The sequence below is a fragment of the Dasypus novemcinctus genome, chromosome 3 (assembly GCF_030445035.2).
Source record: "Dasypus novemcinctus isolate mDasNov1 chromosome 3, mDasNov1.1.hap2, whole genome shotgun sequence".
NCBI lineage: Eukaryota > Metazoa > Chordata > Mammalia > Cingulata > Dasypodidae > Dasypus > Dasypus novemcinctus.
Window position 1 is genome coordinate 119,514,800 of NC_080675.1, and position 26,794 is coordinate 119,541,593.

The window sequence follows — 26,794 nt, forward strand, 5'->3', positions numbered from 1 at the left end:
TGTTTTCTTCATCAACATAATACCCAGCAAATAAATCAAAGGCAAACAAACTGATTGTTCCCTCAGTACATGGGAACCAAGAGCATATTTAAATGATCGGTAGCCAAGACTGGAGTGGTTTTTTCAAAAGCACAACAAATAAACATGGGTCAAATAAGTCTCTCTCGCCCTCTTTTCTAGGCAAAAACCTAGCCAGAAAATAGTTAGCCTAGTCAAATGATTTCAACAAAAATAAATCAGAAAATGAGTAGCTACATAATTTCAGGGAGCTGAACTCATAGCTGATTAGACCTTAATATTAAATTATTTTCAGCAATTGTAGACTATCTTTGTCTCCTGAATTGTCATCTTTCTCAACAAAATAGGAGATGTTTTCCCCTCATTTTACTATGACAGTTACTGAGGTCCAAGACTTACAGCTGAGAAACTGACCAATGGAAACCATCTTTAGAAAATGTATTTTTGAGTAAACATAGTTAATAATATGCCTTGGTACTGAGTAGGTATTATTCATTCGCAAATTATTGCATAACTGGAATCTTGATTAAAATTTGTGATGAGAAATGGATTCTTTATTCTGTAATTATGACCCGGAAGTTCAGAACGTATCGGGATAATTGATGAGCACAATTCCAAAGCTCTTAATGTAGCAAAAGAACTCACAAAGTTTTAAAGAGGAACTCTTGGAATAAAAACACACATGCACACACACAACATGTACATGAATCCAGTTGCAATAAAATTTGAAAAGTCAATCACTGAATACACAGATTAGGTGGAAATATTCAGATTTAATGGGTTTTGGTTTGTTACAACCCCCCTCCGTCCTCTGAACCTTTCTGGATTCTCTAGAAAAGCTCTCAACCAAACTGGTTTTTTTTTTCTTTCTCTTTGATTTTCAATTGAAAAACAAATTCAGACAAACGCAAACTCTGAAAGCTCCCCTTTTAGGTTTTCCTTAAGAACATATTCTTAAAGTTATCTTTCCTGAGTATATTACAACTTAAGCTCTAGAAGACAGCTAGATGGAGCTCATCTTAGGCTATAGTAAAATGTACCAGATAATGTTTCAATGTAAGTTTGTTTCTGAGACCAACTTGTAAGAAAATTTGTTATAAAAATGTATAGGTCTGGATTGTTTTTACTTGCTTACTGGCAACTTTTGATACGTTTGAAGTCCGGAGGAATCTGAGGACAGAGAATTTGGGCAGAACTCATTGTGGAAATGAGAACAGGTTAGACAAACTGCAAGTTGCTTTTGTGCCTCTAACTGGAGCTGGCAGACAATGGTTTGTGCCACTGCTGACTCAGAGACACCACATCCTAGACTCAGATTTAAATACCTTGTTAGCCAAATATTATCTCTCAGTGTGCTGCTGGGTCTTGCCTCTCCATCAGAGCTTAGTAGGGCATTTGGGATTTTAGACAATTCCTATTATTATAGCTGAACACTAATAACGTTTGCTATTGATTTTTATACCAGAATATCACTTTTCCACATGCCACGCACATGCTGTCTTTCATTCTCTTGCATATTACCAGTGTCATTTTTAATGACTCCAACATAATTCAACATCAATAAAATGCCCATAATGGTAAACATCCCATCTGAGACAGCAAACAGGAAGAAAAAATGTATCTTTTGTATGCCTTTATTTGGAAATTACCCAGACTCCTACTATGAAAAACAAAACAATAGGTGGTACCAGTGATTTCTGGCAATGAATTGACTCTGTAACTCTAACTCACAGAAGTTCTTATATGTAGTGCGTTCAGTGATTAGGATTATTTGGTGGTGGTATTGGGAGGGAAGGGTGTGACCATATGGCCTTCAACCATTTGTAGTTCATTTTAATATAAATGTGCATGCAGTTAAATAGGTCACTTTTATTATTATTTACCAATGGTTCATAGGAGTTTATGGGTAATAAAATTCATATAATGTACAGAAATTTAAACCATGCCATAAACCACACTGCAGAGGTTCTGAAACAGGTTTCAATGTGACCAGCAAATTCATGTATTAAATTTTAGTTTGCTTTGATTATCTAATTGTGGATTTTTAAATATTTTCATTTCTTGTGTTATCTGGGCATATTTTTAAATTCCTATCTTAGTTTCTTAGGGCTGCTATAACAGTGCCACAAACTAGGTGGCTTAGAACGACAGAAATTTATTGTCTCACAGTTCTGGAGGCTAGAAGTATGAAATCAAGGTATTGTCAAGGCCATGCTTCCTGGAGAATCTATCCTTGCAATTCTAGCTTCTTGGGGTTTGCCAGCAATTCATGACATTCTCCCCCTCCCCTCTCTCTCTCTGTCTGTGCCCACATTTCCTCCTCTTTTAAAGTCACCAGTCATATTGGTTTAGGGCCCACCCTAGGCCAGTTTGGCCTCATCTTAATAAGATCTCAGAAGATCCTGTTTCTAACAGTCCACATTCACAGGACTGGGTGTTAGTACTTGAACATATATTTCAGAGGGACACAATTCAATGCATTCCAAATCTTCTCCTTTTTCATAGCATGATACACTAAATAAAGATTTAGGCCTGTGAATCAAACAGACCTGGAGTAGACTGTAGGCTCCATTCTCTACAAGGGCTGAAAACCATGGCAAGTCAGGGAACTCACCAAACCCGAGTTTCTTTGTTTATAGATGGGAACCATGATGCCTGTCTCAAAGACCTGTGGTGAGAATTAAGTGATACTATTGTGTCTAGACAATAGACATGGGATGTAATGGGTACACAGTTAGTTTCTCCTCCCTTGTTGGTTTGAATTTTAACATTGGCTTAAGCAAAAAATAAGATTAGGCTGGTAGGTCTGTTTTTAAGAACAAGTTACAAAGTGTATGTTTTAAAAGAGATAAAATTATTTTTAAAAATGCTCTACCACTTTTGACTATTTTCATTATCTTTTTCCTTTGTTAAGACATTCTCACATTTAATAGATATTATTCAGCCCCAGTTCTTCAAGGTCAGAGGTAAGGTTACCAAAAAATTTGCAGGGAGAAGCCTATCAGGAATTTACACAGAGTCTGAGCTTCCTTTGTGCTAGGATATAAATTGGGATTCCTATTTCCTAAGTATTCTTCATTACATTTAAGTACAATTAAGTAACTCTAGCTGAGCTACCATCTTTCTTTTTGACCCACCCTCTAAAAAGTGTATTTTGCTTCTCTTTGCTCAAAAGATCTTGGCTAAAATAGTTATAGCCTTACCATCTCTTGTTTGTAACCAGAAGAACTGTTACTATTAAAAGTTGTTTGTTGCCTATCTTTCTGGTAGGGAAAAAAGCCTGATTCTCTTTAGTTTGCTTGAGCACTGTGTCCTTCCACACAGTGGCTCCTGTGGAATCATTAGCAAAATGAGATAAGTAACGGATTTATTATTGTCCAGGAGTGCATGATGTATTCCCTTTATTCAGGGCGTACAGCAAAAATCATTCATGCTAAGGTAGAGTAATCAAAATGCCCAAAAGCACATTTTTATCATTCCAAACATAAGCATAGCGGTGGTGGTATACTATCGTAAGAGAGATGAATTATGTTAGCAAAATCATGAGGTATAAGATTTACCATGATAAATATTTTTCATTAAAGTGAAGTATCTTGGTAGAGTCACTTTCATATGCAGACTGTCGACACAAGGAGGCCAGCTGTGCCTATGCAGATGCTGAGATTTGGGTCTATATTATTAATGATTTATTCTGTCATGGAGAGCTTGGATTAGTTTTGAAAGCAATCCCTTGCCACAAAAGCACTTTCTATAATGTGCAAACGCAAGGAATACTATATGTGCATTCCAAATTAAAGTAATCACAGAAGCTGCAGCCACCTTTGACATTTCAATACTTCTATCATTTCATATTGGAACATGAAATTCTGCCTCCTAAACTGTATTATCTATTAAAATTCTTAGAAAATGTTATTTCATATCCGCTGGTGAGTGAGAGTAATGTGTGTACCTGCATTCATAGACATATACACATACAAGTGGGAGTGAAGGAGATGGACCAGAACAAAAATGTGTCATGACCTTATTGTGTACCAGGTGTTTTTGCCCAGTCTCACGTCTAATGTGAGGCTAACCCAACTCTGTAGGATGCCAAGATTGAACTCCCCTGGGGCATGTACAATAACCTTGGTGAATATATATTCAGTCCTTGCCGGAAGTATTTACACACATTATCACATTCAGTCCTCAAAAAAAGCCCTATGAGATATTGTCATCATCCCTAGTTTACAGACTAGAAGACTGACACAGAGTGTGGCTAAGCAAATTATTCTGTATCATAAGGCTAGTGAGAGGAGGGCCCTGGATTTGAATTCAGGTTGTCTGAGGTTCCAAAGATGTCACTATTAACTCCTTCAATTAACCAAGACCTCAAGATTAATTGTTATTGCAGTTAAGTAAGAGGTAGGGTTCAAATCTTAGTTACTACCCATGTGATCTTAGACAAGTCATTTAAACCTTCTAGGTCTCAGTTTACTTATCTATATAATCGAGATAATAATTGTACACACTTCACAGAATTGTCATGCCTTAATATTTGTAAAATGCTGAGAACAGAGTCTGGCATGAATTAAGCATTATGTATTTGTTTAAAAACTAAGGAGTTGCATTCGCTGATGATTGATAAACTTTTATTGAATATTATGCACACACACAGATTTTCTATAATTTTTGGATTGCTTCTAGTCCTAAAACTAGGCAGTAACCTAAGTTACTCCTGAAAATTAATGGGAAATATATACTGATACTGTATTAAAACATAAGCACTAACCGTGTAACAAAATCAAGCCCTTTGAATCATCTTGCTGGGTGTGAAAAAAGCCAACATCTTCATTCATTCGACAAACATTCTGATGCCAGTACCATGCTGAGCCTTGAGGATGGCCTGCTTCCCTGCCTCTCTCCCCACAGCAGATCAACCCAGGGGAAAGGCCCTGAGGACTAGGCTGATGTGTAAACTGAAGACATGTCTGATTCTGATTCAGAATTACCTACCAGCATAACCTTCTGCAACCTAAACGTTTTCTTACTCCTGGATTGAAGGACTCCGTCTATATAAACTGTATTCTCTGGGGATGGTGCCCTTGTTGGCCATTGCAAAATTTCAGCAAAGAGTTTGGGAATCTGGAGAATTGAACTTTTTTCTTTGCTGCTCCTTCGCTGCAGACATAGGAGACACTTCCTAAGCTTTCTCCCTCCAGGTGGGCAAATCAATCCTGATCAAGCCAATGATCACCCCCTTGCATCTGTATGCAGTGCATTGTCCTCTGCCTGTAACAGCGCTTGGTCCCTTGGTGGACAAAATATGGACTGACTGGATGCCAGTGGAACAGGCACAGCTTTCTGGGTCAGAAGTTGGCTGGGGAAGGGCCTTGACTGCCAAGTAACTTGCAATGATGTCAGAGTACAGCACAATCAGAAAACACCAGAGACAGCCAGCCAACAAAAGACTTCACAACAAAAAAATCACCGAGCTGTGGTGCCAAAGCTGCTCTTTCAGACCTCGACCCCTTTCTTCTAATAGGAAGAACAGCAGGAAGAGAGTTTTATTTTAAAGGCTCCCCCTCTTCCTCCCTCCTTCTTCCTTTTGAGAAGAAAGTGTTAACTAGTGAGGAAACGGTTCTCCGGATGAGTTCAGCAGCAGCTCCTTGGGGTGTCTTTCTAAGTTCCTTTTCAAGGTTGTCACTGGAAGTTTCAGAAACAACTCAGAACAGAGTATTTTTCCTAAATGTAAACATGTAACTTTGTGTTTGGGAGAAAACAGGAACCATTGAAGAAAGGAAAATCCTTTCTTTGCCCCCCTTCTCTTTTTCACGGTAATTAACCATATTCAAATGAAAATTAAAAGTTTGGCCAAAAAAAGCTCTCTTCCTTCTTTTTCTTTAAATAGGGGCATCGTGGTTCATTCCAGCCATCTAGAGTCCTCAGTAATTCATAATTCAATGGGAAATTAATAAAACACAGTCAGTTTTTTAAAATGAAGTTTGAATTAAAACCTTGTTTCGGAATATATGACTTTTTTTTCCCTTTCATTTGTGACAATTTTAAATGATGTCACTTCAAGGACATTTTCATTTCTCTCACAACATATTACAAGAAACTCTTGCCTGTAAAACCGGCTCATTAGCCTGCAAAATTACACTGTACTGAATGGCTTTCATTCAAAGTAGAAATGGGATTTTTAGTAGGCAATTTCTCTATTTTATAAAGATAAAGCAATGTTTGATTGCTTCTTCCCAGATGTTTTGCTTAATGGTTATAAAGGAAAATTGTGTGTGTGAGTGTGTGGGTGTGAAAGGGTGGGTGGGGATAAGGTGGGGGAGGTTTAAGATGTGCTTAAAAAAGAAATCTTAGACCCGAAAACTAAGTCAGAACTTTACGGAGCAACAGCGCCTGCAGCTACTCTGGGCTGCAATGATTTGTCCTCTGGGTGTCTGTGGGAAGGCTCTGAAAAAAGTGAGGAAGCGAGAAATAGAGGGAAAGAGGGAGGGACGTGGAGAGGCTGCTTCGCGGGCTGCAGCAGTCATAGCGAGCTGGTTGACTGAGGCGCGCAGGGACTTGCTGGAAGGAGCAGCTCCTCGGAGGAGGAAAGAGGGAGGGTTCGCAACAGACTTCAGGGAGGAGGGGCGCTGAGGCCACCGAGGGGTCAGAGGGGCCGCGGCGCCCGGGTGGGGGCCTCCAGGCGGCGCCGGCCACGACGCACGGGCTAGGGCGCTCGCGCCCGGCTGCCCGCGCCTCCTGCCGTCCGCGCCCGGGGGTGGGACCGGCGCCGCGAGCCGCTGAGTACTGGGAGGGCACCCGGCTCCCGGCTCGCCTGACGGATTGACTGGAGATGGATCGAATTACACCATTTGCCGTGCCTGGGTTTGTTTTGCTTCTGCTCCGTCCCGCTGCTGCTGCTCCTGCTGCTGCTGCTGCTGCTGCTGCTAGGGCTGGTGGCGACGAGTTTCAGGATTATATCGAGGAAGCCAAAACCTAAGGAGACAGAGGGATATATATTTTTCTTTTTTCTTTATTTTTTCGTTGCGAGTGACAAGCTCGTTTTTTCTTTTTCTTTTTCTTTCAACCAGCCTTTCCCCATGAGGTAAGACGGTCTTTTAAAAAATTTGTCCATGTTACGGGCGCCTGCTGAGGGTCGGACCAAGATCCTTAAAGCCTGAATCGCAGCGCGCGCGCGCGTGTGTGTGTGTGTGTGTGTAGTGTCACTGGAGAGTTGATTTCTTTTCCAAGCAGCTCTCTGCCTGCGGTGCAAGGTACGCGCCGAGGACTGGAGAGGTTTAACGGACCCGTCAAAACTGGCAAAGCTGGAGGTTTGGGGGGAAGGGGCAACTTGGACTTGCAGCCCCTCCTTCACTGTGTACTGTTCCAGGAGAAGAGAAAGAAAAAGGGTGGGGGGCGCAAGTAAAAGTTTCTTGCAAGGCAGCGCCAGCTCGGCGCTCCCCCACACACTGTCAGGGCGAATAGGGACAGCTTTGGTACGGCGTCTCCAGCCAGCGGAGAGAGCCGAGCCAAAGCCGAAGGAGCTGGTTGCGGACTCGGCCGCCCCCTCCGTCCCGCCGGCCTCTGGGGCAGCTGGGGTCTTGCAGCCCGGGGCCGGGCTGCCAGCGTGCAGGCGAGCACCCGCCCGCGCCGGGGAGAAGGGGCGTCGCCTCGCGCTCGCGGCGGAGACCCGACCAGCCCACCCACCACCCGCGCCAGCGTCGGCTACCTGTCATTGCGCCCCTCGGGGTGGTCCAACCCCTTCTGGCTCGGGGTGGGAGCTCGGATGACTTCCCCACCCTCACCCGCCTCCCCCCACCTCCTGTCTCCAGCACCAGCTCAGGCCGAGAGGGCAACTGCTTCCCACCATCCCTCTCCCCCTGCTGGCCGAGCGCGCCGCAGGCGGGCTCGGGGGCCGGGAGCTGCCCAATGCCCACCCCCACCTCCCACTCGGTCCCCGGGTTTCTTCTCCCGGCCACTCTCCCCGGCAACTTTCCGTGCTTTGTTCTCCTCCTGGAAATGATTTACGGAAGCGTCGTGGACAGGGTCTCCGCCAGGCGGCAAAAGCCCAGCGCTGAGATGTGTTACGTTCTCTTCAACGCATCAATTATGGATGGAAACAAATAAGAAAGAGTCAATTTTGCATGAGCCCCTTCTCCGGCGGCGAGCGGCGTCCTGCTGCCGGGACGGAACCGCCGCTAGCGTCGGCAGCGCGGGCAGGGGGATGGTGAGGAGGAAGGAAGGTAGGGAAACTTTTATTTCGCGTTTTGACAGCGATGATGCCTGTTTCTGGTCTGCAGAAACTGATACAGCAGCCCGCGTAGGGTGATCTGGAAAGGCTTAAAGCTTCCTCTAGCCTGTAAAACTCTTGGATTGAAATGAAAGGTCATAAAGGACTCCGAGGTGTAGACGAGATCCGGGTTTGAGAGATTTCTGCTAAGTCTACTCTCGAAACCATTGCTGTCAGGTGACTGTTTAAATCCTGAACTTCTAAAGAGCTAAATGTCATGGAGCAAGGGGGTCATTGAAGTACTGAGATCAATTACAGCATTTCAGAAACTCGGGATACTCCTGTTCTGAGGTGACCGGCAACTATCTGGTGTTCCTGCAGCTCAGCCCCCTCACCGCTCTCAGCTGGGTGATTTCCACACAGAATGGACAGCAGGCCTATATATTATAGGTATATAGACTTCGTAAACAATAATTGAACCTTACATCCGGCACTAAGGAGGCTACTTTCCCTTAAAAATAATGGTAGTGTGATACTTGGGAAAACAAATGTGTAGGGTAGTTTTTCCAGGAATTTCTGGCTACTATGAATTTTGAAGTCTGCAGTAGAAAGTATGGATGCTTAGAAATTGTCCTTCCCTCTACTTGGTATTTGGAGCAATAAAGTGAATTCATTTGTTTATTTCAGGACTGAAGTCCTAGGGAAATGTTTAACATTTTTGGAACTGGTTTGAGCTCTGTGCCTCTGAAGAGGAGGAAAACAGCTTGGAGAATTTTTTTTCAAGGTTTCTTCCTGGTAAGATTGCAAAATCTTATCTCAGACAGCTCAGGGTGAGAATTTTACTAGCCTTTTGGTGGTTTAAAACAGTAGATTTAGATGCTGGTTTATTAATGCTGTAATAAAAGTAAAACAAAACCAAAAAAATCCTCTCTCTTAGGAATCTAACTCAGGAAATTAAGTTGTGTGTAGTCGTGTTTAATGTAGTGAGTGACAGGAATATTCTGTCAGGCTGGCAGATATTATATAAACATTTACTCTGGCTAAGATAAATAGAAATTGCCAGATAAGCTCTGAGATTTTGGTCTATATTACCATTAACTTAAACATCTTAAAGTAAATAAACTAGCCCAAGCATAGCTGAGTTTTGTTGCTTTTTGTTTTTTTCTAGCTAGAGTCTGAGCTCCAGAATGTGTTCTCAGAAGGATGGTCAAATAGATAACCCTAAGATTTCCAGAATGTGTTTCTTAGCAGACTGTTTTCTTCCATTTGCACATTTAGTTAGATTAACAAACCAACTACTGTTTCTTACTGGATCCTATAAAACATTTCTGCTGGGGGTACTATATAGATAACTGTCTTTAAGAAACATTTCTATAATTCTGGAAAGTGCCAGGAGCCAGAAATATTGTCACTTTTCCATCACCAGACAGCTGGTTAACTCACGTTTGATTTAGATTTGTGGGCATCTGCCCCCTCCCCCCATTTTGATGCCCTCTAATAGCACCATCTGGTCATGTCTTCCCTGGTTTGATGGATTTGAAAGATAGCTGTGACAGAAACCTGTTCATTCTTAGAGTGAGGGCAACTTAGAAATCTAGTGGACTTCAGTACCCTGGCTGGATGCACAGGAAAGATCTGTCTAGTATCTGTCTGGGTGAGTGGTCCCTGCATCACATGTGAGGGTTTCTAACTCTTGAAAGGGACACAGGCAAGTACACAGGAACCAGCGTTTTGATGCCAAAGATGCCCATAATTAAGGACTTCCAAAACTAAAGAAGTTCTTCACTTTTTGCTGCTCCATCACCATGAACCTTGGTAATGAGCTTAGTCATTGTTCTTGCATGTGAATTTCACTAAGATAAAAAGAGTGAAAAATGCATCTGAAATAGGGTCGCTTTTCAGCCTTCAGATGCATTTTATACAGTTAAGAGCCTGGCTGGATGCCTAACCATGGTTAGTATAATCAACCATAGGAGGTGAGTTCCTTCCTTTAGCATATTGCATGGTAAAACATTACCTTTTATTTCATTTAATATACTTCAAGTGTACAAGTTCTAGTTTGTTTGTTTTTTTAAGATGAAGCAAGAGGGAGGAAAGGCTTGCCAATCTGTCAGTGTTTATTAAATACCTGTCATTTGCAAGGAGCTGTGCTAGCCAGTGTTCCAACACCAGGTGAGCCAGACATGTTACTTGTATGCTCAACTTGAGCAAGAATGAAAAGAAATAATGACAAAATAAATCTTTTGGCAAGAAATGTAAATATGTACTTTTCTTTTGAACCACATTTTCTCCTAGAGATTCTAAGGCAAGAAATATTTACGGTGGTCCTGCCTTCTTGCCTTTAACACTAATGATTCAATGTACTATTCATGTAATTCACACATCAAAACTGTCATTAGAGCAAGAGATCTCACTTTCTGTGGCTCCTGTGAATGGGGTAGCGTTAAAATCTACCAAAGCCAGTGTCTTAAGTTGCCGCTTATTTTGTGAACAGCTGCCAACTGGAAGTTGGGGAAGGGGGGAGAGTGTGATTTGATATATTCCCATGACTCATGGGGAGAATAAAAATCACATAACTATATTAAGCATACAGTAACACTTTTCAGATGATGGGCCTATTGTCGGGCTGAATTTTCCTCCTGAGACCATGAAAACAGTGGCAGGGCAGCTTATAATTGGAGCTGCTTCCATTTCTCCCAACAGGAAAACTACAAAACGTTTTTACTTTGAAAAGCAACCGTTTACGTAACCAATGGCGATGAAATCAGTGGTCTACACAGATACCACATGAGGTGTACTTATTTCTCAAACTTTTCTTTTCTATTAGGCTTTTGTTAACTCACCCAGATTAGCATTTTAACAACCCTGAAGTGAACTTGTGCCGTTCTCTCTACTTGGACACAGTGTGTAGATCATCCATCATCCTGTCCTTGGCTACAACAGGCTGCTGGCTCCATCGCCATTTGGAGCTACACAGAACCCATCCGACTGTGAACGGCACAGCTGGCTACAGCAATTTTTTCTTCCACACCACTGGCAGCATTGTCTGGCTGTGGTAACTAAAGTTAACACCCAGAACGGGAAGTTTCCATTGTTTAGCAACCTGCGCCCAGCCCTGCATCCAGTTCTGGGGACAGTCTGCGCAAAGGCCCTGCCAGCTTGCATGTTCCACTTAAGAGGGGTCTTGCCCCAACCTTACATGACCCACAGAGAGCCAACAGAATTATGAGCTGGAAAGAGCCTTTCAGACAGCACTCGTCAGGACCTTCAGAATTCACCTGTGTGAAGGGGGGGATGGTGGGAGGAATGAAGTAGCTAACCTTTAGCCTACCATCCCAAATGACTGAAAACAGAAAAAGACCTTCTCTATTTCTTTGGTGAACTGCATATGTTATTGCTTCATCCTTTTACACAAAGTACATACGATGTAACTAAATGTAGTCCCCATGTCTAATAGTACCTGGTGCTATCTCTCATTTCTCTTATTTTGGATTGTTTGTTTTTTTCCCTCAATCAGATACCTGCTAAGAACTCATTGTTTGTTAAGGCAAGAATGGGAGAATTAGGTGGTATATCAGTTAGGCTCTCTAGGGAAATTGAACCAACAGAATGTCTGTGTGTGTGTGTATAAAGAACTTTGTTATAAAGTAATTGGCTCATGCAGTTGTGGAGGTTGGCAAGTCCAAATTCTATAGAGCAGGCTAAAGGCTGCGAATTCTAGTAAGAGTGATGCTGAAGTCTTGAGTCCAAATTCCTTAGGCTGGAAACTCAGGAAGAAGTGGAAGGTGTAGTCTTAAGGCAGGATTCCTTTTCTGATCCCTGGAGCCCTCAATTCTTGCTATTACAATCTCCACCTGGCTGGAGGAGGCCCACCCACATTGTCATGGGTCATCTCCTTTACTTAAAAGTTAACTCATTATACAAGCTAATCCCATCTACAAAATACCTCCACACCAACAGCTAGGCCAGACTTTGACCAAACAACTGGATACCATAACCTGGCCAAGTTGACACTTAATCATCACGGGTAAGATTATGTTGCCAAGCCAAACTTTTAAGTTAGAAATATCACTTTTAGAATTGACCTGTGAAAGGGATTGGTAGTCATGTTTTGGTGGGAGTGAGTTAGTCTTCTCTCTTCTCTCCTTAACAATTAATAAAGAAATCAGGCACAAAACAACTGAGATGATGATGAGGACAAGAACAACAAAAAAACCCTGCAACTACAACACCTAATACTGTCGCTAGTCTTCTTACTAAGACCAACGCACCATCCTAAGAGCTTTTATCTAGAAAGAAATGCCTGAGATGACTTCTATTTTTAACAATGTTTTATGGGAGAAGAAACTGAGGCAACAAAAAGTTAAGTCATTCTCCCAAAATCACAGTGTGGGAATGGTAGAGTCAAGATTCACACTGAGGTCTACCTGATACCTCACTGCCCTGAATTACTTCCAACAAGATTCACACTGAGGTCTACCTGATACCTCACCGCCCTGAATTACTTCCAGGAACACTGACTATCCTGCAATTCTTTGATCCCCTGATAGTTCTATATTTGTTTTTCAATAAAAAGGTCATCTTTTATATAGATAGCAAAGTCCAGATATTCTCTTATATCTTAAACCTTTCCTAAACTAAATCATATTGTACTCTTCTTTAATTTTTATTCTTGATGACCAAATAATTATGACATGCACTTCTTTTCAAGTATCTTAGAACAGCATCTTCCCCCACCATTTTCTCTATATTAAGTGTTCCTGTCCAAGATTACACTGGCATAGGACAAATAGCAATATTCGTCACTCTCCTTCAAAAAGTGCATCTGTGTCTGGGTGCAATTGACATTCATTTCCTGGATGTTGGCAGGTGGAGATCCATTATGTATCCTTGTCCTATTTCCCAGGAGTATTTATGGGTCCCATCAGCAAAGACAGTGGGAGCTGCAGCTGACCAAGCATTAGTAGCACCTGGATGAAAAGTGTATTACTGAAGTTTGTGTATTATAGTGTAACAAACATTTTTCTTAGTTATTGTTGCAAGAGACTCCTTTTACCTATATGAGTAATCAGACACACTGTTGAGAAATTGTCACCCTTGCATCGGCATTTTTGTTGTTGTTCTTTTTTATTCACGATTCCTATGGAAGGAGAAAACACAAATACACACTACCACAACACACAACACTGAAATTGAAGGTTTTCAACCTGTATTTACGGGAAGGAAATATAGGTTTTAAAAAGTCCAATATGTTGGTACATGTATAATAAGGCTTCAGGAAGAGCTGCAATTACTTAGCCTATTATTGGAGTCTGTATTTAAAAATAAAGTCAGGAGTTTAACTCTACAGAGCTGAGGAACTGGCACATATGAACCAGAGCAGATGAAGCTCTTTCAGAAAATCACACTTCCATTCCCCAGGAGCAGGCTGTCAGCAAACGGAGACCCAGACTCCCACCGTGCCTGCCTTAGCCTGGGCCTCACTTGTTACTGTGATGGTCTCTGGAAGTTTTTTGGTCTGCAGAGTTGTTTGTGTTTATCAGTGAGACCACAAACCTCCTCTGGGTACTTGGTGGACAAAATAAAGGTATTTTTTTAAAGCTACAGAAGATGAAGCAGGAGAGAGAGAAGAGAAAGAAAGAATGTTGCAGTTGTTTCTGTTTCTGCCATGGCTGGGGTAACCATTTGTTCCTTCAACTAACTTTTATCAAGTGTCTTCTGTACAAATAGATGCCAGAGAGGGGTGAGGGTTCAAAGAGTACACGATTTCAGAGTTCAAGGATCTTCCTGATCTATGGCAGTTTGAGATTATTTTAAGAATCCCAAAAAAAGAAGTATTATATTTCTAAACTTATCTATTCCTCTGGGTGCGATACCCTTTGCTTCCATTAAATTCATTCCAGGGGCCTTTGATTAGATTACTTTATAAGATTGCTTTAGGGCTTTTGATTGGACTCCATCAAAGAGGGGTGACTCAAGTTGAGTCCCCACCCCTTTGCTGGGGGTGATATAAACAGATTAACAGGGAAAGAGAGGGAGGAAAAAAAAAGGGGGGGGGTGCAGCATATTTGATTCTGCAACATGAGACAGAGGATCACTTAAGCACCAAGCCCCCCAAGAGTCTGAGCCAATGGAACAGCTCAAGAGAAGACCAGCCCTGCTATATATGCCTGATAGCTTACAGTTCAACTTGGGAAGAGAGCAGAACAGCCAAGACTGATACAGGAGGCCTGGAAAGAAACCAGCCCTATGCCTGGTTGTTCAGAGCCGAGCTCCAAAAGATGGTAGATTCTGGAGGGCAAGGCAGAGACCTCCACAGAGATTGGCAGCCATCTTGCTTCAACCAGTGGCAACAATGCCAGAATCAACAGTAGCTGACTTTGGTGAGAAACCATCTCGGCTGATGCCTGAATTTGGACATTTCATGATCTTTGGACTATAAGTTTTACCCCAAGTAAATACCCTTTATAAAAGAAAAAAAAAAAGGGATCTTCCTGAGTGATATAGAGAAGACAATGTAAGCAAATAGCCCAAATAAAAAGGTCGGTGTGTGAAGTGCCAGGAAAGACCTACACATGCCTACCTATGGGAAACTGAGAGCAGTGAAAGGTTATTTCTGGCTGGCATGGCCAGGGAAGGCTTTGGTGCAGGTGATACTTGAACTGGTCCTTGGACTAGGTAGGATTTGGACAGGTGGACAGTGAGGGGCAGTAGGGGGGTGAGAGGGAGGGCATTCCAAGCATAGAAAACAGCTTAGGCAAAGGCCTTGGGCTGGGGGCAGGCATAGAAATCATTTGTCCATTTGTGAGTCCTAACCCAAGATAGACTTCCTTTTCAGGTGAAGGTGTGACTTGTGCCATGCATGCATCCAAATATTTTTACTGAGTGTCTTAGCCACTCATAAGATGACCCCGTAGCTTAAACTCTCAGAATGAATAAGATCAATCTTGTGGTGATTCAGTAGATTGCTCAGTGATCAAAGTTAAAACCCCCAAATCAGCTGCCAACAAGTTCAGCATTACACATGAACATTGCAAGGGATTTGCCTCAAATTACCCAGCAAAACGGATCCCCACCACAGGGTTGTTTACAGAACCAGTCTAGAAGATGGCTGCTTTGTCGGCGTCATCTTTTCTAACTTGAAAATGCTCTAGATCTAGACTCTGTAATAAGGAATAAATTGCATACACAGGTAGGGGGATTTGGGGAGGGGAAAAAGGAGGATGTGGAGATATGAAGATAGGAAGTGGAAAAGAGAGCAGAGACTTCCTGAAATGGTGAGAATTTATAAGGGTTGGACTCCAGGGGCTCATTAGGTCACAGGCTCCATGAGGCTATATTGTGTGTTCGTCACCATAAGTTAGCAAGCAGAGTGAGTGACACGGTAGATTGCTAGATGTGTTCTGCAAATATTTTAATGAACGTGTTGTTTGCATTTACCTTTTTATTACATTGCAGATATAGCCTTCATGAGTTGGAGCTATGACAGTCTTTCCCTAATACATGAGAGAACTGGTAGCAGTAAATGACTTGGGATGTTACTAATGCTTCCTCTTGGCAAACTCCATCCTTCAAAGTCCTTGGTGATCCAGCACCCCTTTCTGGGTCTGAGCTTTAGAGATGACCCATCCTGCCATCAACTGCTCTCCCACTCCCTCACCTCCTCCCCACCCCTCCCTAGTTACCCCATCTCAGCCCCCCATGCCCAGCCCGCTCCCCCAGCCTGAAGGGTTAGGGCATGGTTATTTCCAAGACATCATTAACCCCTTGAGTTAACATAGATCTTAATCAACCCATAGTTCAGTGAAGGTGATGAGCTTTACGGGAGGGAAGAATATAGTATGAAAAATAAAAATGAAAAATAAAACAAAAACAACAGTTACATGCGGGAATGACCAAGTCAATTGGCTTTGGCAAAGAATTGCTCCATCCATTCAATTTTCCTTGGTATATTTTAAGTCTTTTACAAGTTAATAGCTACTTGACAGTCTTAAGGAATACTCTTAAGTCTAAAGAATCACTGCCAATTAAAGATCAATCAGAAATGATAAAATAGGTCAATAGGGAAAAAAGATTAAGTGTATGCAAGTTCAGTACAGGGGACTTTTCAGGAATATTCCAGTGATGTAAAGCAGAGAACCTGTTTAGTCTAGTAATTGGTCTGGCTCCTACCCAGTGGCTTGAAGTGAAGGGCAAGCTGCCTCCCCCGGCATAAAGCACAGTTGCTTCCAGACAGGACCTAAAATAAACCAGCCTGGCTCAACTAGACTGATAATAACAGCTAGCATTTACTGAGTGCTTTCCGTGTGCCATGGCATGGTGCCTAGCACTTTAAATATGTCAGCTGATTTAATCCTTGGGCTACCCCTGATGGTGCAGCACTAATAGCTATCCAGGAGCTAATATTTATTGAGTGTTCACTATGAGCCCAACACTCTTCTAAGTGCATATACTCAAATGTCCTTTGAGGTGGATGCTGTTATTATTAATATACTCATTTTACACCCAAGGAAACTGAGGCACCAGAAGGTTAAGGCATTTGCCCAGGGTCAAACAGCTAGTGAAGGAGGGACCTTGGGGACTCGGATGCATGACAGGCAGCATCTCAAGGTGCTTAAGAACGTGAACTCTGGAGCCAGTCTACCTGGGTGTGAGAGATGAACTGTGTGATCTTGAACAAATTACTTAACCTCTCTGGGCCTTGGTTTCATCATACAACAGGTGGATAGTAATGGTAGTACCACTTAGCATGGCTGTTGTGAGATATAATTAATATCTGAACAGCACTTAGAATAGTGCTTGGCTTGTAAGGAGTGAGTCTGTATTAGTGTCTGTTAAATAAATATAAATGCAGTCTGGGTCCAGAGCCTGTGTGCTTAGTCGTGAAGCTGTTCCATCTTTCTATGTGTGCTTTTATTATGTGCCTTTAACAGATATATAGACCTTGAAGACAGTTCCACAACCAATTTCCCTCCACCCTACCCACTACACTTGCCAAAGATTCAGCTAGACTGGAAATGAGAATTTGGCAGGAGGGGAGTGGACCTGAATATTTGCCCCAGACCTTGACCCCTGGTTAAAGATGCCTGATCCGGGTGGTAGCTGGTTCAGAATTATGATGCTGGAAGTCTGGCTTTTACTGTTGGTCATGTCGCAGGATAAAGGAAGATGATTGCAGGTAGCCCCTGGCATATAAAAACCTGAATAATGCCAGGAGAATTCACAAACTCCCCTAGACCATCCCTGTAATCACTACCTCTTGGATCTCTACCACTGGTTCTCAAACTTTAAAACTCATCAGAATCATGAGGGGTTAACATGCAGATCCCCAGGGCTCCGGCCCCAAAGTGTCTTCTTTGCCAGCCCTGGAATGGGGTCCAGAAGTCTGCTTTTTAAACAAACACCTCAGATGACTCATGCCAATTCCTCCTTGACCACACTTTGAGAAATGGTGCTCTAGTGTAGCCAGTGCTTCTCAAGCAGAAATGTGCCTGCGAATCACCTGGGACTCTGTTAAAATGCAGGTGCCGGTTCAAGCAAGGTGCTAGGCTTCAAAACGGGTCTTCAGAGACCACTTACATAGTGGAATGGAGGCCTCTTGCCTACACACACAGGGAATGGTTAGGAGTGGAAGGTATTCCAGCTAGCTTCTGAAAGAATGAAGAAAGGAATAAAATCTGCTCAAGACTCAAGAGGGGTTTTTCTCCCAGTTTGCAAGAGCTTCACAGTGAACAGAAATTAAGACAGAAAAGGGTGCTCACTTATTTTTGCTGACTGGCCTGTATAATTTCATAAATGGAGGCCTGGGCCAGTATTCATAGCAACACTTTTTGATTTAATGATAAACTGAGATAAGGGTAATCAAACTTCACGCTTCAGGGCATAAGGTGATTGCCTGCTGCGGTCAGGATGGAATTTTTTCCCTTGTGCTTTGCACAATTGACTAGATGCATTAGAGAGAGTACTCAGGCTGCGCTTGGAAGAGCCGGGGCTGGAGGCCCTGGAGAAAACTTCACTGGTGGAGATGATATAGGAAATGGTTTGTTTTGAGATGAACAGCCCCATCATCATTTGGCTTTGTCATTTTTGTTTCCTATTATATTCTACTTACTGTATGTGTAGGTTTCTATAAGCCACGTGATGAGATGGGGAGGACACTTATATTCAGAATCAGAAGATGTGTACTCCAGCCTTGACCATCTGCTATCTGGCCGAAGGAAAGATTGTCCCTCTGGGTCCTAGTCTCCTCAAATGTAGATGCCCTACTTTCCCCTCGTGATTTTCATGAGCATCAAATAAGACAATACGGATGAAAAGTGGTTTGTAAATATCAGATTAAGTGCTGCTCAAATGTAAGGTATTGTTATGATACAATGAATTATGCTTCACAGAATAACTGTTTATTGTCGTCAGCAATATATAACTCATACCCTATGTATTCATACCCATTCTTTATTCATACTCTGTATGATGATATCATAGGCACAATGAAAGTGAACACTTATCAAGTCTTTAATCTGTGCCAAGCACTGAAATTCTTTATTTACATTTTCTCATATAATCTTGATATCAGCCCTTTGGGGCACATAACTTTTTTATTGTCCTTTTATAGTGAGGACACAGATACTCAGGGAGCATCAGTTAGTTTCCTATGATTGTTACAACAAATTACCATGAAGTTAGCAGCCTACAGCAACATGCATTTTTTTATCTGAGAGTTCTAAGGTCAGAAGTCAGAAATGGGCCCCACTAGGATAAAACCATGGTGTCAGCAGGGCTGTATTCTTTCTGGAAGATCCAGGGGAGAATCTGTTTCCTTCCTTTTTCCAGCTTCTAGAGGCTATGTGAATTTCTTGGCTCGTGGCCTCATCTTCCATCTTCAAAGCCAGCAGTTGCATGACTCCGACCTCTGCTTCCATTGTCACATCTCCTTCTGACTCTTCTGCATCCCTCTTCCATCTTTTAAGGATGCTTATAATTATATTGGGCCCACCTGGATAATCCAAGATACCTTCCCTGTCTTAAGTTCCTTAAGTAATCACATCTGCAAGTTCACTTTTGCCATGTAAGGCAGCATATCCACTGGTTCCAGAGATTAGGGCATGGACATCTTTGGGGAGCCAATACTCTGCCTGCCACAATTAAGTACCTTGCTAAGGGCATACACAGTAGCAGAGTCAGAATTCAAGACCAAGCCTTTCTGCCTTCAAAGCCCATGATCTCAACCACTCAGCATTTACCTCCTCAGTTTGATCAGTGCAGGAAACAATGCAAAGCCATGATCTCAACCACTCACTCTGACCCTCCTCATTTAAATCAACAGAGGAAACAATAAAATCATAGTGGTGAGGAGAGCCCAGTTGTTATTAGAATAATCAATTTATGGTTTTTAAATGTAATCATAGTAACAATGCAAAAATTAATCTTTACTGATCTTCATGCCCTGTGTTGTACCACATATAGACATTCATTTATTTATTTTGTGGTGAATATTATTCACCTGATTAACTGAATTTACAGGGTCTCTGAATCCAGTTGTCTGTACTTGGGTGACTGAATGAAGGAGCATTTTGGGGATCAGGGGAGATCCATCTTGAAATATTCTAGAAAATCATTGTAATGGAGCGCCCAGTTCAGCAAAGAATGTTTCAAGAAAGACAGTGGGGTGGGGGGGCGGGATGAATGGGACTTTCTTGCTGACTCTAGTACAAATACTATTTGGTCAATTCCTTGATCAATTAATTGTATGATGTTCCTCAAGACTATCCCACCCCATTCACTGATAGCCAATATCATCTCCCAACCTGAAAGGCTTGATATCCCCAGAGGTCAACCAGAAAGCCAGAAGCCTATGTTCTGGCCGATCTCCAAAGAACTGTAGAAAATTGTTAGAGATCTCTTCCTGCCTCCCTTACTCACCACCTCTCTCACCTTCTCTTCTGTTCTTTGCCACCTCCTTAGCTAATCTTTGGGGTTTCATATAATTTTGAAGTTCACAATGTACACCATCACTGAAAAGTCTGCTAGAGCAGATTGAGGAAGGAGTAGGAGCACAGAGCTGGGAGTCTTAAAACCTGATTTCTAGCCCTAATACAAATATTAGCCAACCAGGTATCTATAGACAAGGTGCTGGCCCTAATTTCTTCTTTAAAACAAAGTGGAGTGAGGATAGGCAGCAGAGAGAGTCTAGATAATCGCCAATATTCTTTTTAGTGGTAGGATTCCCTGATGCTGTATTTATCTACAGACTTTATTTACTTAGGTCTTGGGATCAGATCTGATGATGACTTTTTAAAATATGAATTTATGTTAAGAATGTGCATGGAACACATTCTATCTGTATAAAGAGACAGACACACAGTACGACTTCTAAAATTTATCATTACCATTTACATTTTACAACGTTTTACTCTTTTCTTTTGGGATCACTTAAACTTCATTGCTGCTAATATAGTTTTTAGACTCAATTTTCAGAAATACATAGATAATATTTTCAATTAGCAGTAATTGCAACTAATTCAGCCCAGTGATTTTCAATTTTAACCCTGAAGAGCCCCTACTGAATATCTCAGGACTGAGAGGGCAAATGAGTTTCACACTAGAGAGCCAAACCTGCTTGATTGGTAATGGCCCCTGCAACTGGGATTGCAGAGGTTTCTGGAACTACATCCAAAATCAGAGAGAAAAAGAATGCCTTGATTGATTAGTGAAGTCTTCCCTAGAAATGGGAGAGTATATAGTAGCCCCTATGCAAGAAATTTGCTATCTTTGACTCAGTAGTTTCTTTAGAGAGGCCTATCTCCCTTAAAACCTGTTGAGTTTGGTCTCTCTACAGGTTGGTAAGTATTTAAAGCAAGTGCCATCTGTTGTGATTTCAGAGTTGCCAGAACAGAGCTTGTAGTATCTGGCCCATGAGGAGGAAACTTGGTAGTGATCACCTTATCCACATCTTGCCATTTGATTCATTTAGCTGTATCTTCCTTCAGTTCTTTACCACCAGTTTTAATACTCTTCACAGCTTCAAATATGTGACCAATTATTTTGCTATTACAGATATCTTCCCCATAGGAATATGGGTATGGGCATATATGAAAGTGCAGCACCACCCACATACATACAGTAATTTTAAGAGATAAACTTTGAAATCATGGACATAGGTTGGAATCCTGCCTCACTTGCTTCCTAGATGTCAGAAATTGGGCAATTCACTAGTGTCTCTCAGTATTAGTTTCCTCTTCTATACAATGGAGAAAATACCACTATCCTGAAGAGATGTGAAATGAATTAGAGCTAATATATATAAATTGGCCAGTACAGTCTTAGAATACAGTAGGTACTCAGTTGTGTTGAGTTTCCTATCACTAGAACGCTTTGAGATGAAAATAACAGAAAAATGTACCCACAATTGTTAAATTGCTTAAATGATAAGGACAAGTTATTAAGTCACATAATAATAAGTCTAAGCTCCACGGTTAGTTAAGTCTTTGTCTCAACAATGTTATAAAAGATGTAGGTGCTTTTCTCGCTTCTTCTCTGCCATTCTCAGCCTGTGAGACCTTGTCCTTGGTCAGGTCTTTTCATGTCCCAGTAAGACTGGCACATTCCAGGTGAGAATCTGCAGGTCAGAAGTTCTTGAGAAACCTTTCCTCGTAACATTCCCCTCAGTCCCCTTGGATAGACTAGTGTCTACACCTGAAGCCTAAAGTTATTTTGAGCAGGGGAAAGGGACCATCAAGTTTGACTTAGACTGATGGCAACTCACTTCCCAGTGGATTCCTGGACAAAATCAGCATTTGGTTACAAAATATTTGTATGTTGCTACATATGCATATTATATGTTATTATGTATACATGTTCTAGACACCCAGTATACATTACATAACCACATTTGTGAGTGTGCTCAAACTATAGTGTTTGTCCAGAGTCCAGAAATATTTTTTGAACCTTTCACATACCTGGAACAGAATTTGCATTTCTAATTAGGCAATTAAAAAATATAAACGGTAATGAATTGGAGAATATTGCTACCAAAAAAAAAAAAAAAAAAAAAGCAGACAGAATGTGTAAAATTGATTTGCCTTCACCAGGCATCCGTGTTTCTTTTGCTTTATTTCTTCTGCAACTTGTCTTAAATGAGAAATAAGACACCTCTGCCAGGTTAACATTTCACATTCAAACATCATAATAAATACAAGGCCATAATTATGAAGGCACTTTTATCTATTGAGAGGTAAAGACAGAAACAACTCTATTCTCTTCAACTCTGTGAGATGTTAGTGATTATAAATTCACATTTTCCCATGGTTCGTATTTCTTAAAAAATTAACCCTTGAACCTCTAAAGTTAAAGTTTCATGTGTTTCTGTCACATTCTAAACCCCTTATGTCACCCACATTTTTATCTTTCCTCTCACTTAATGAAATATATGGCAAGCGGAGTGGAAACCTTAGCCTGCGTCTGAGCCCCCCTTCACTGGTGCTGTTTAACCTTTTTTCCTAGTACAGTCATACAATGAATCAGTTCTAAGGCACCATAAAATATGGATAAGGAGACTCCTCCTTTATCTGTCTTTGTACAACTAATCTGCTTTTGCACTAAGCTATGAAAATTAACCGCCTAGATTTTCAAAATCTGAAATTTCTACTTCCATTGTTTTAAATATAGGTGAATCTTTGTTCACCAAGGAGAATCTTCTCTCAGGCTTTATCAAATAAAGTCTTGTTCTTTAAAGGCAAACAAGAGCCCTTGCTCCATTACTTCCCTTCTCAGACACCAGTTAGTTTCCACGAGTGAGTTCAAATGGTCCTGAGTTCAAATTCTATTCTACCACTTAACCTCTCAGAGTCTCATTTTCCTCACCAGAAAGGCAGGATGATATAATGTCCTCCTAGGGATTTTATGAGGTGTTCAGGAGGAACTATATCAAAGCCCTTAGCATTGTATTTATGTATCATAAAAGTTCAATACATTGTAGTAGTTTTGTTACTATTATTACTATTGCTTTCAAATTAAGGATGCCTGGCAATGTGTAAAGTACTTACAGATTTTGCACATGAATAGGTGCCAAAAAACATTTGAGTACCTACTTTAAAATGCATGAAGGTTTAGAAAAATACAGGAACAATTCTGGTTAGAATGTGACATTTCTTGAGCACATAAAAGCACAGCAGTACTACCATGTCTACACTCAAGTGCTGGACATGGTTCTGGCAACTTACTGGCAGTAAACCTGGGAAGGTTTATTATATTGAGAAGTATTTTCGTGTTTTGAATTTAGTCACTTAAATAATGGACTCATGGTGAGTTAACTATGTTCATTAAGTTAGAACCAGCATCTTAGTAGTAATTTTCTAGATGCATTCCTTCACTCTTTTGTGTATTTGTTCATTCACTCATCCATGCAACAGATCATTTTTGAGCATGTCCAAAGTTCACCTTTGCTTCAAAGAGTCAATGTCCAATAAACAGTAGAATGACTACACCTTGTGCCAGCGTAAGGCTTGTGTGACCTGTGAAGTTGCACAGCGCCTCATACTTAGAATGCTCTGCTGTCACCATCTTGAAATTCTTAATTTTCAACAAGGATCCTTACATTGTCATTTTGCACTAGGTCCTGCAAATCATGTATTTGGCCTTTTTACCAACGGCATTTATTCTCTATTGATCTGAGTAGGCAAGCAGTAAAGAAGAGTTGAGTCACAGCCTCTGGGTCTGAGTTCCATATTCACCACTTTGGGAAAGTCACCTAATTTCCCAGGATCTTGGTTTTCTCAGTTGTAAGCTAAAGCAAGCTAGACATGCTCTCCAGGTTCATTCTGGTAATCTTGACACCAGGAGAGTAAAACATAAGTGTAAAATGATGTCAAAAGACGTGGTTTGGATTATAACTGTGGTAACCATACTTTCAAAACTAGAAATTAGGACATGGGGATTGTGAGACAATTTTTTTAAAAATCAGGACAGCTCTTGAGAAGTTGAACTATGTGGTCGATATAGCTGAACCCCTTTACTTTTAGATGGGCCTATTTGCCCTTCAGTGGCCTTATAACATATAATCAAATTGAGTGAGCCCTGGGATTATTCTGCTCATTCAGTTTGGGTCTGTCCTTTCCTCTCTATAGATTGTATACTAATTTCCTAGAGGGGACTTAGCCCACCCTGGTACTTTTGCCACACTTGAAAAAATCTATATCCAAGATATTAAAAAAACAAAAACAAAACTGTAATATACAAATTTGGGCATCCTCGAAAATTTCCTAATTTTCACTTCTAGAAGTTTGGTGTATTAAAAATAATCAAAATATTTAAATAGCCCTTTGTCATGGGCACTGACAATTCATTATGTTTCCCCCAATGTGGTACCACATGATTGTCAGCCCTAGGGGTTTTCTGTCCAGTCTTAGACTTCAGTATTAACTTGTAGAAAAGGTGCCATAGTACACAAATGGTAGCTCAAATACCTGTTTCTACAGAGACCTTGGAGTCTCTCCACATGCATGCATGAGAAAGGTACCACCACTGAGTCTGCATTTACTCACAGTGGGAACTGAGATATTTCCTGGTTCGATCATTCCAGCACGTCTGAAAGCACAGTTACAAATTCTGTATGAAAACTTACAGCTATTTAATGGCAAGCACAGACTTCAGATACATTCATGATTTTTCATCAAGTTGAGGTCACTGGCAAATTGCAATGATAAAAGACATTTCAAAGAAAACAAACTACTCTAAATTAACTGAGATTCAGCAATCATCATTTTTGGGTACATCTTCAGTTCTGCCTGAAGCCACCTTCTCCTTGAGCAAATTTCAGATCACAAGAGAATTCAATTCTCAAAGTGTCTCTAATCACTCACCAAAACGTTTGCATCATTAGGTCAGCCTCTCCACTTTGCAAACATACTGTCAGCATGTTTTAGTAGAAACGCAATGGGGAGCCTTTCTGTAATGTTAAAAAGCCCACAAGTAACTGCAGTGTAAGGCACAGTACCAGGAGCCAATTTAGATCAAAGCTATGATGCTTAGTGCTATGATTTCATCCCTTAAATATTAAGCAATTTTTACTTTGCCACTGATCAAGGGGTGTTAATGCAGATTCTTTTAAACAATTTAAATAATACAGGTGTGTGTGACAGAACAGTAATTTTTCTCTACTTTCAAGAGCTAGAAGCATGATGTCTTTGAGATTCCCAAAAGATATGCAGTTTAGGGGTTTGTTAGGAGTTTATTTACTTACTTGTTTAATTTTATTTCATTTCATTTTGGTGGAGAAGAGCTTAACTTCTGCCTGTTCTATTCTGTAGCACTAGGATGCTTAGCTTAGAAGCCATGGCACCATTTTCACTCGCAGAATATTTCTTCGGCCCCTTATGGTTGGCTGACAGTTGTGTTTATATTTGTATTAGCATTGAGTGAGTTGATTTGAAAAGGGCCACAGAGATAGTTGGAGTCTGACTTCATGTTGCTCTAACATCTAGAGGAAGAATTGCAGAATTATCCTTATCTGCTATGGTATTTAGTTTATGACTAAGAAAAATGGCTCAATGTGACCAAATTCTGAAATAGATTCAGTGCTCCAGCAGCCATTTATCTTCAAAGTAAAATGTAAACAATTCAGCTGTGTAGAAATTAGTTTATGAAAACATGTATTTAATGTTTAACTACACATTCAAATAAAAGTTTGCTTAAAGCTTATATTGTCATTTACTTGGATCGCAGTGAGGTATTGTAATGACTCCAGCAAAGAGCAAGGAGACTGGCAGCGAAAATGTCCTTACTCCTGCCGCCATCTGCAGAGGGCTGTAAGAGGAAGTTTGCGCTTCTAATGAGCCAGGACTTTATTCCCCATTTTCCTGTGCCTGTCTTTAGAGTAGAAAAAGGAGACCTTAATGCCAACGTTTGACAACTGGGGTAAAAATGTTTTTGGCTTTAATATCCAAGTGCACAATTGCATCAGTTTTCCATTTGCTTTGGCTAGAGTATTTGGCCACAAAGGAATCTAAGCCCAATTTTCTTTCTCCTGTGTGACTGTTTTCTTAAATTTGTATGCAAAAGACAACCACTATATTACTAGCACCAACAGAACAGCAGTGGTTTTGAATTGGCATGGATCTTTGTGAAAATTGGATTAAAGGTCACTCTGAAAATAGAAACTGTTGTTGCTGGTTTTATTTTAGCACTTTTTATTTTGGAAGCCCAGGGAAGAAAAGGTGGGAGGTTGAAAGGGGAGAGGAGCAAAGACAAACATATAATATGCTAATTTAACTGAAGTAATGAGTCCCCTCCTTTTTCTTCTACTGAACATCTGGAGTGTAAGTATGATATCTAAAATGATAGAGTATGTATTCTCTAGGAAGTTACCATCTAAAATCAGCTATTTCAAGAAACATGTCCCATTATTAGTAGGAGTCAAATATTCTTAGTTCTGTCTTCAGAACAACCTGAGTGCAATAACTATCTTCACCAAGAAAATGTTTGGTTTATTTGGGTTGGGAGGTAGATTTTCCTTCTTTTTTTTTTTTCATTGCTCTGCCTTTTCCCTTTTTAAATATAAGACAAAAACGTTACAAA

General features: G+C 41.0%; 1 protein-coding gene across 50 annotated transcripts in view; it reads left to right on the plus strand.

Moving 5' to 3' along the window:
• Nucleotides 1-26,794, plus strand: part of SEMA6D (semaphorin 6D) — a 653,158-nt gene that overhangs the window by 593,034 nt on the left and 33,330 nt on the right. For 8 of the 50 annotated variants that reach the window (XM_023590770.3, XM_004448089.5, XM_004448093.5 and 5 more), the window contains exon 1: nucleotides 6,682-7,099. The exons of 13 other annotated variants lie outside the window; for them this stretch is intronic. The gene's annotated coding sequence lies outside the window, so the exon portion shown is untranslated. Of the gene's footprint in view, nucleotides 1-6,663; nucleotides 7,100-7,458; nucleotides 8,675-8,911; nucleotides 9,020-26,794 lie in introns of those variants that run through there. 29 more of the 50 variants (XM_058294112.2, XM_058294116.2, XM_058294128.2 and 26 more) reach the window with 19 other exon arrangements.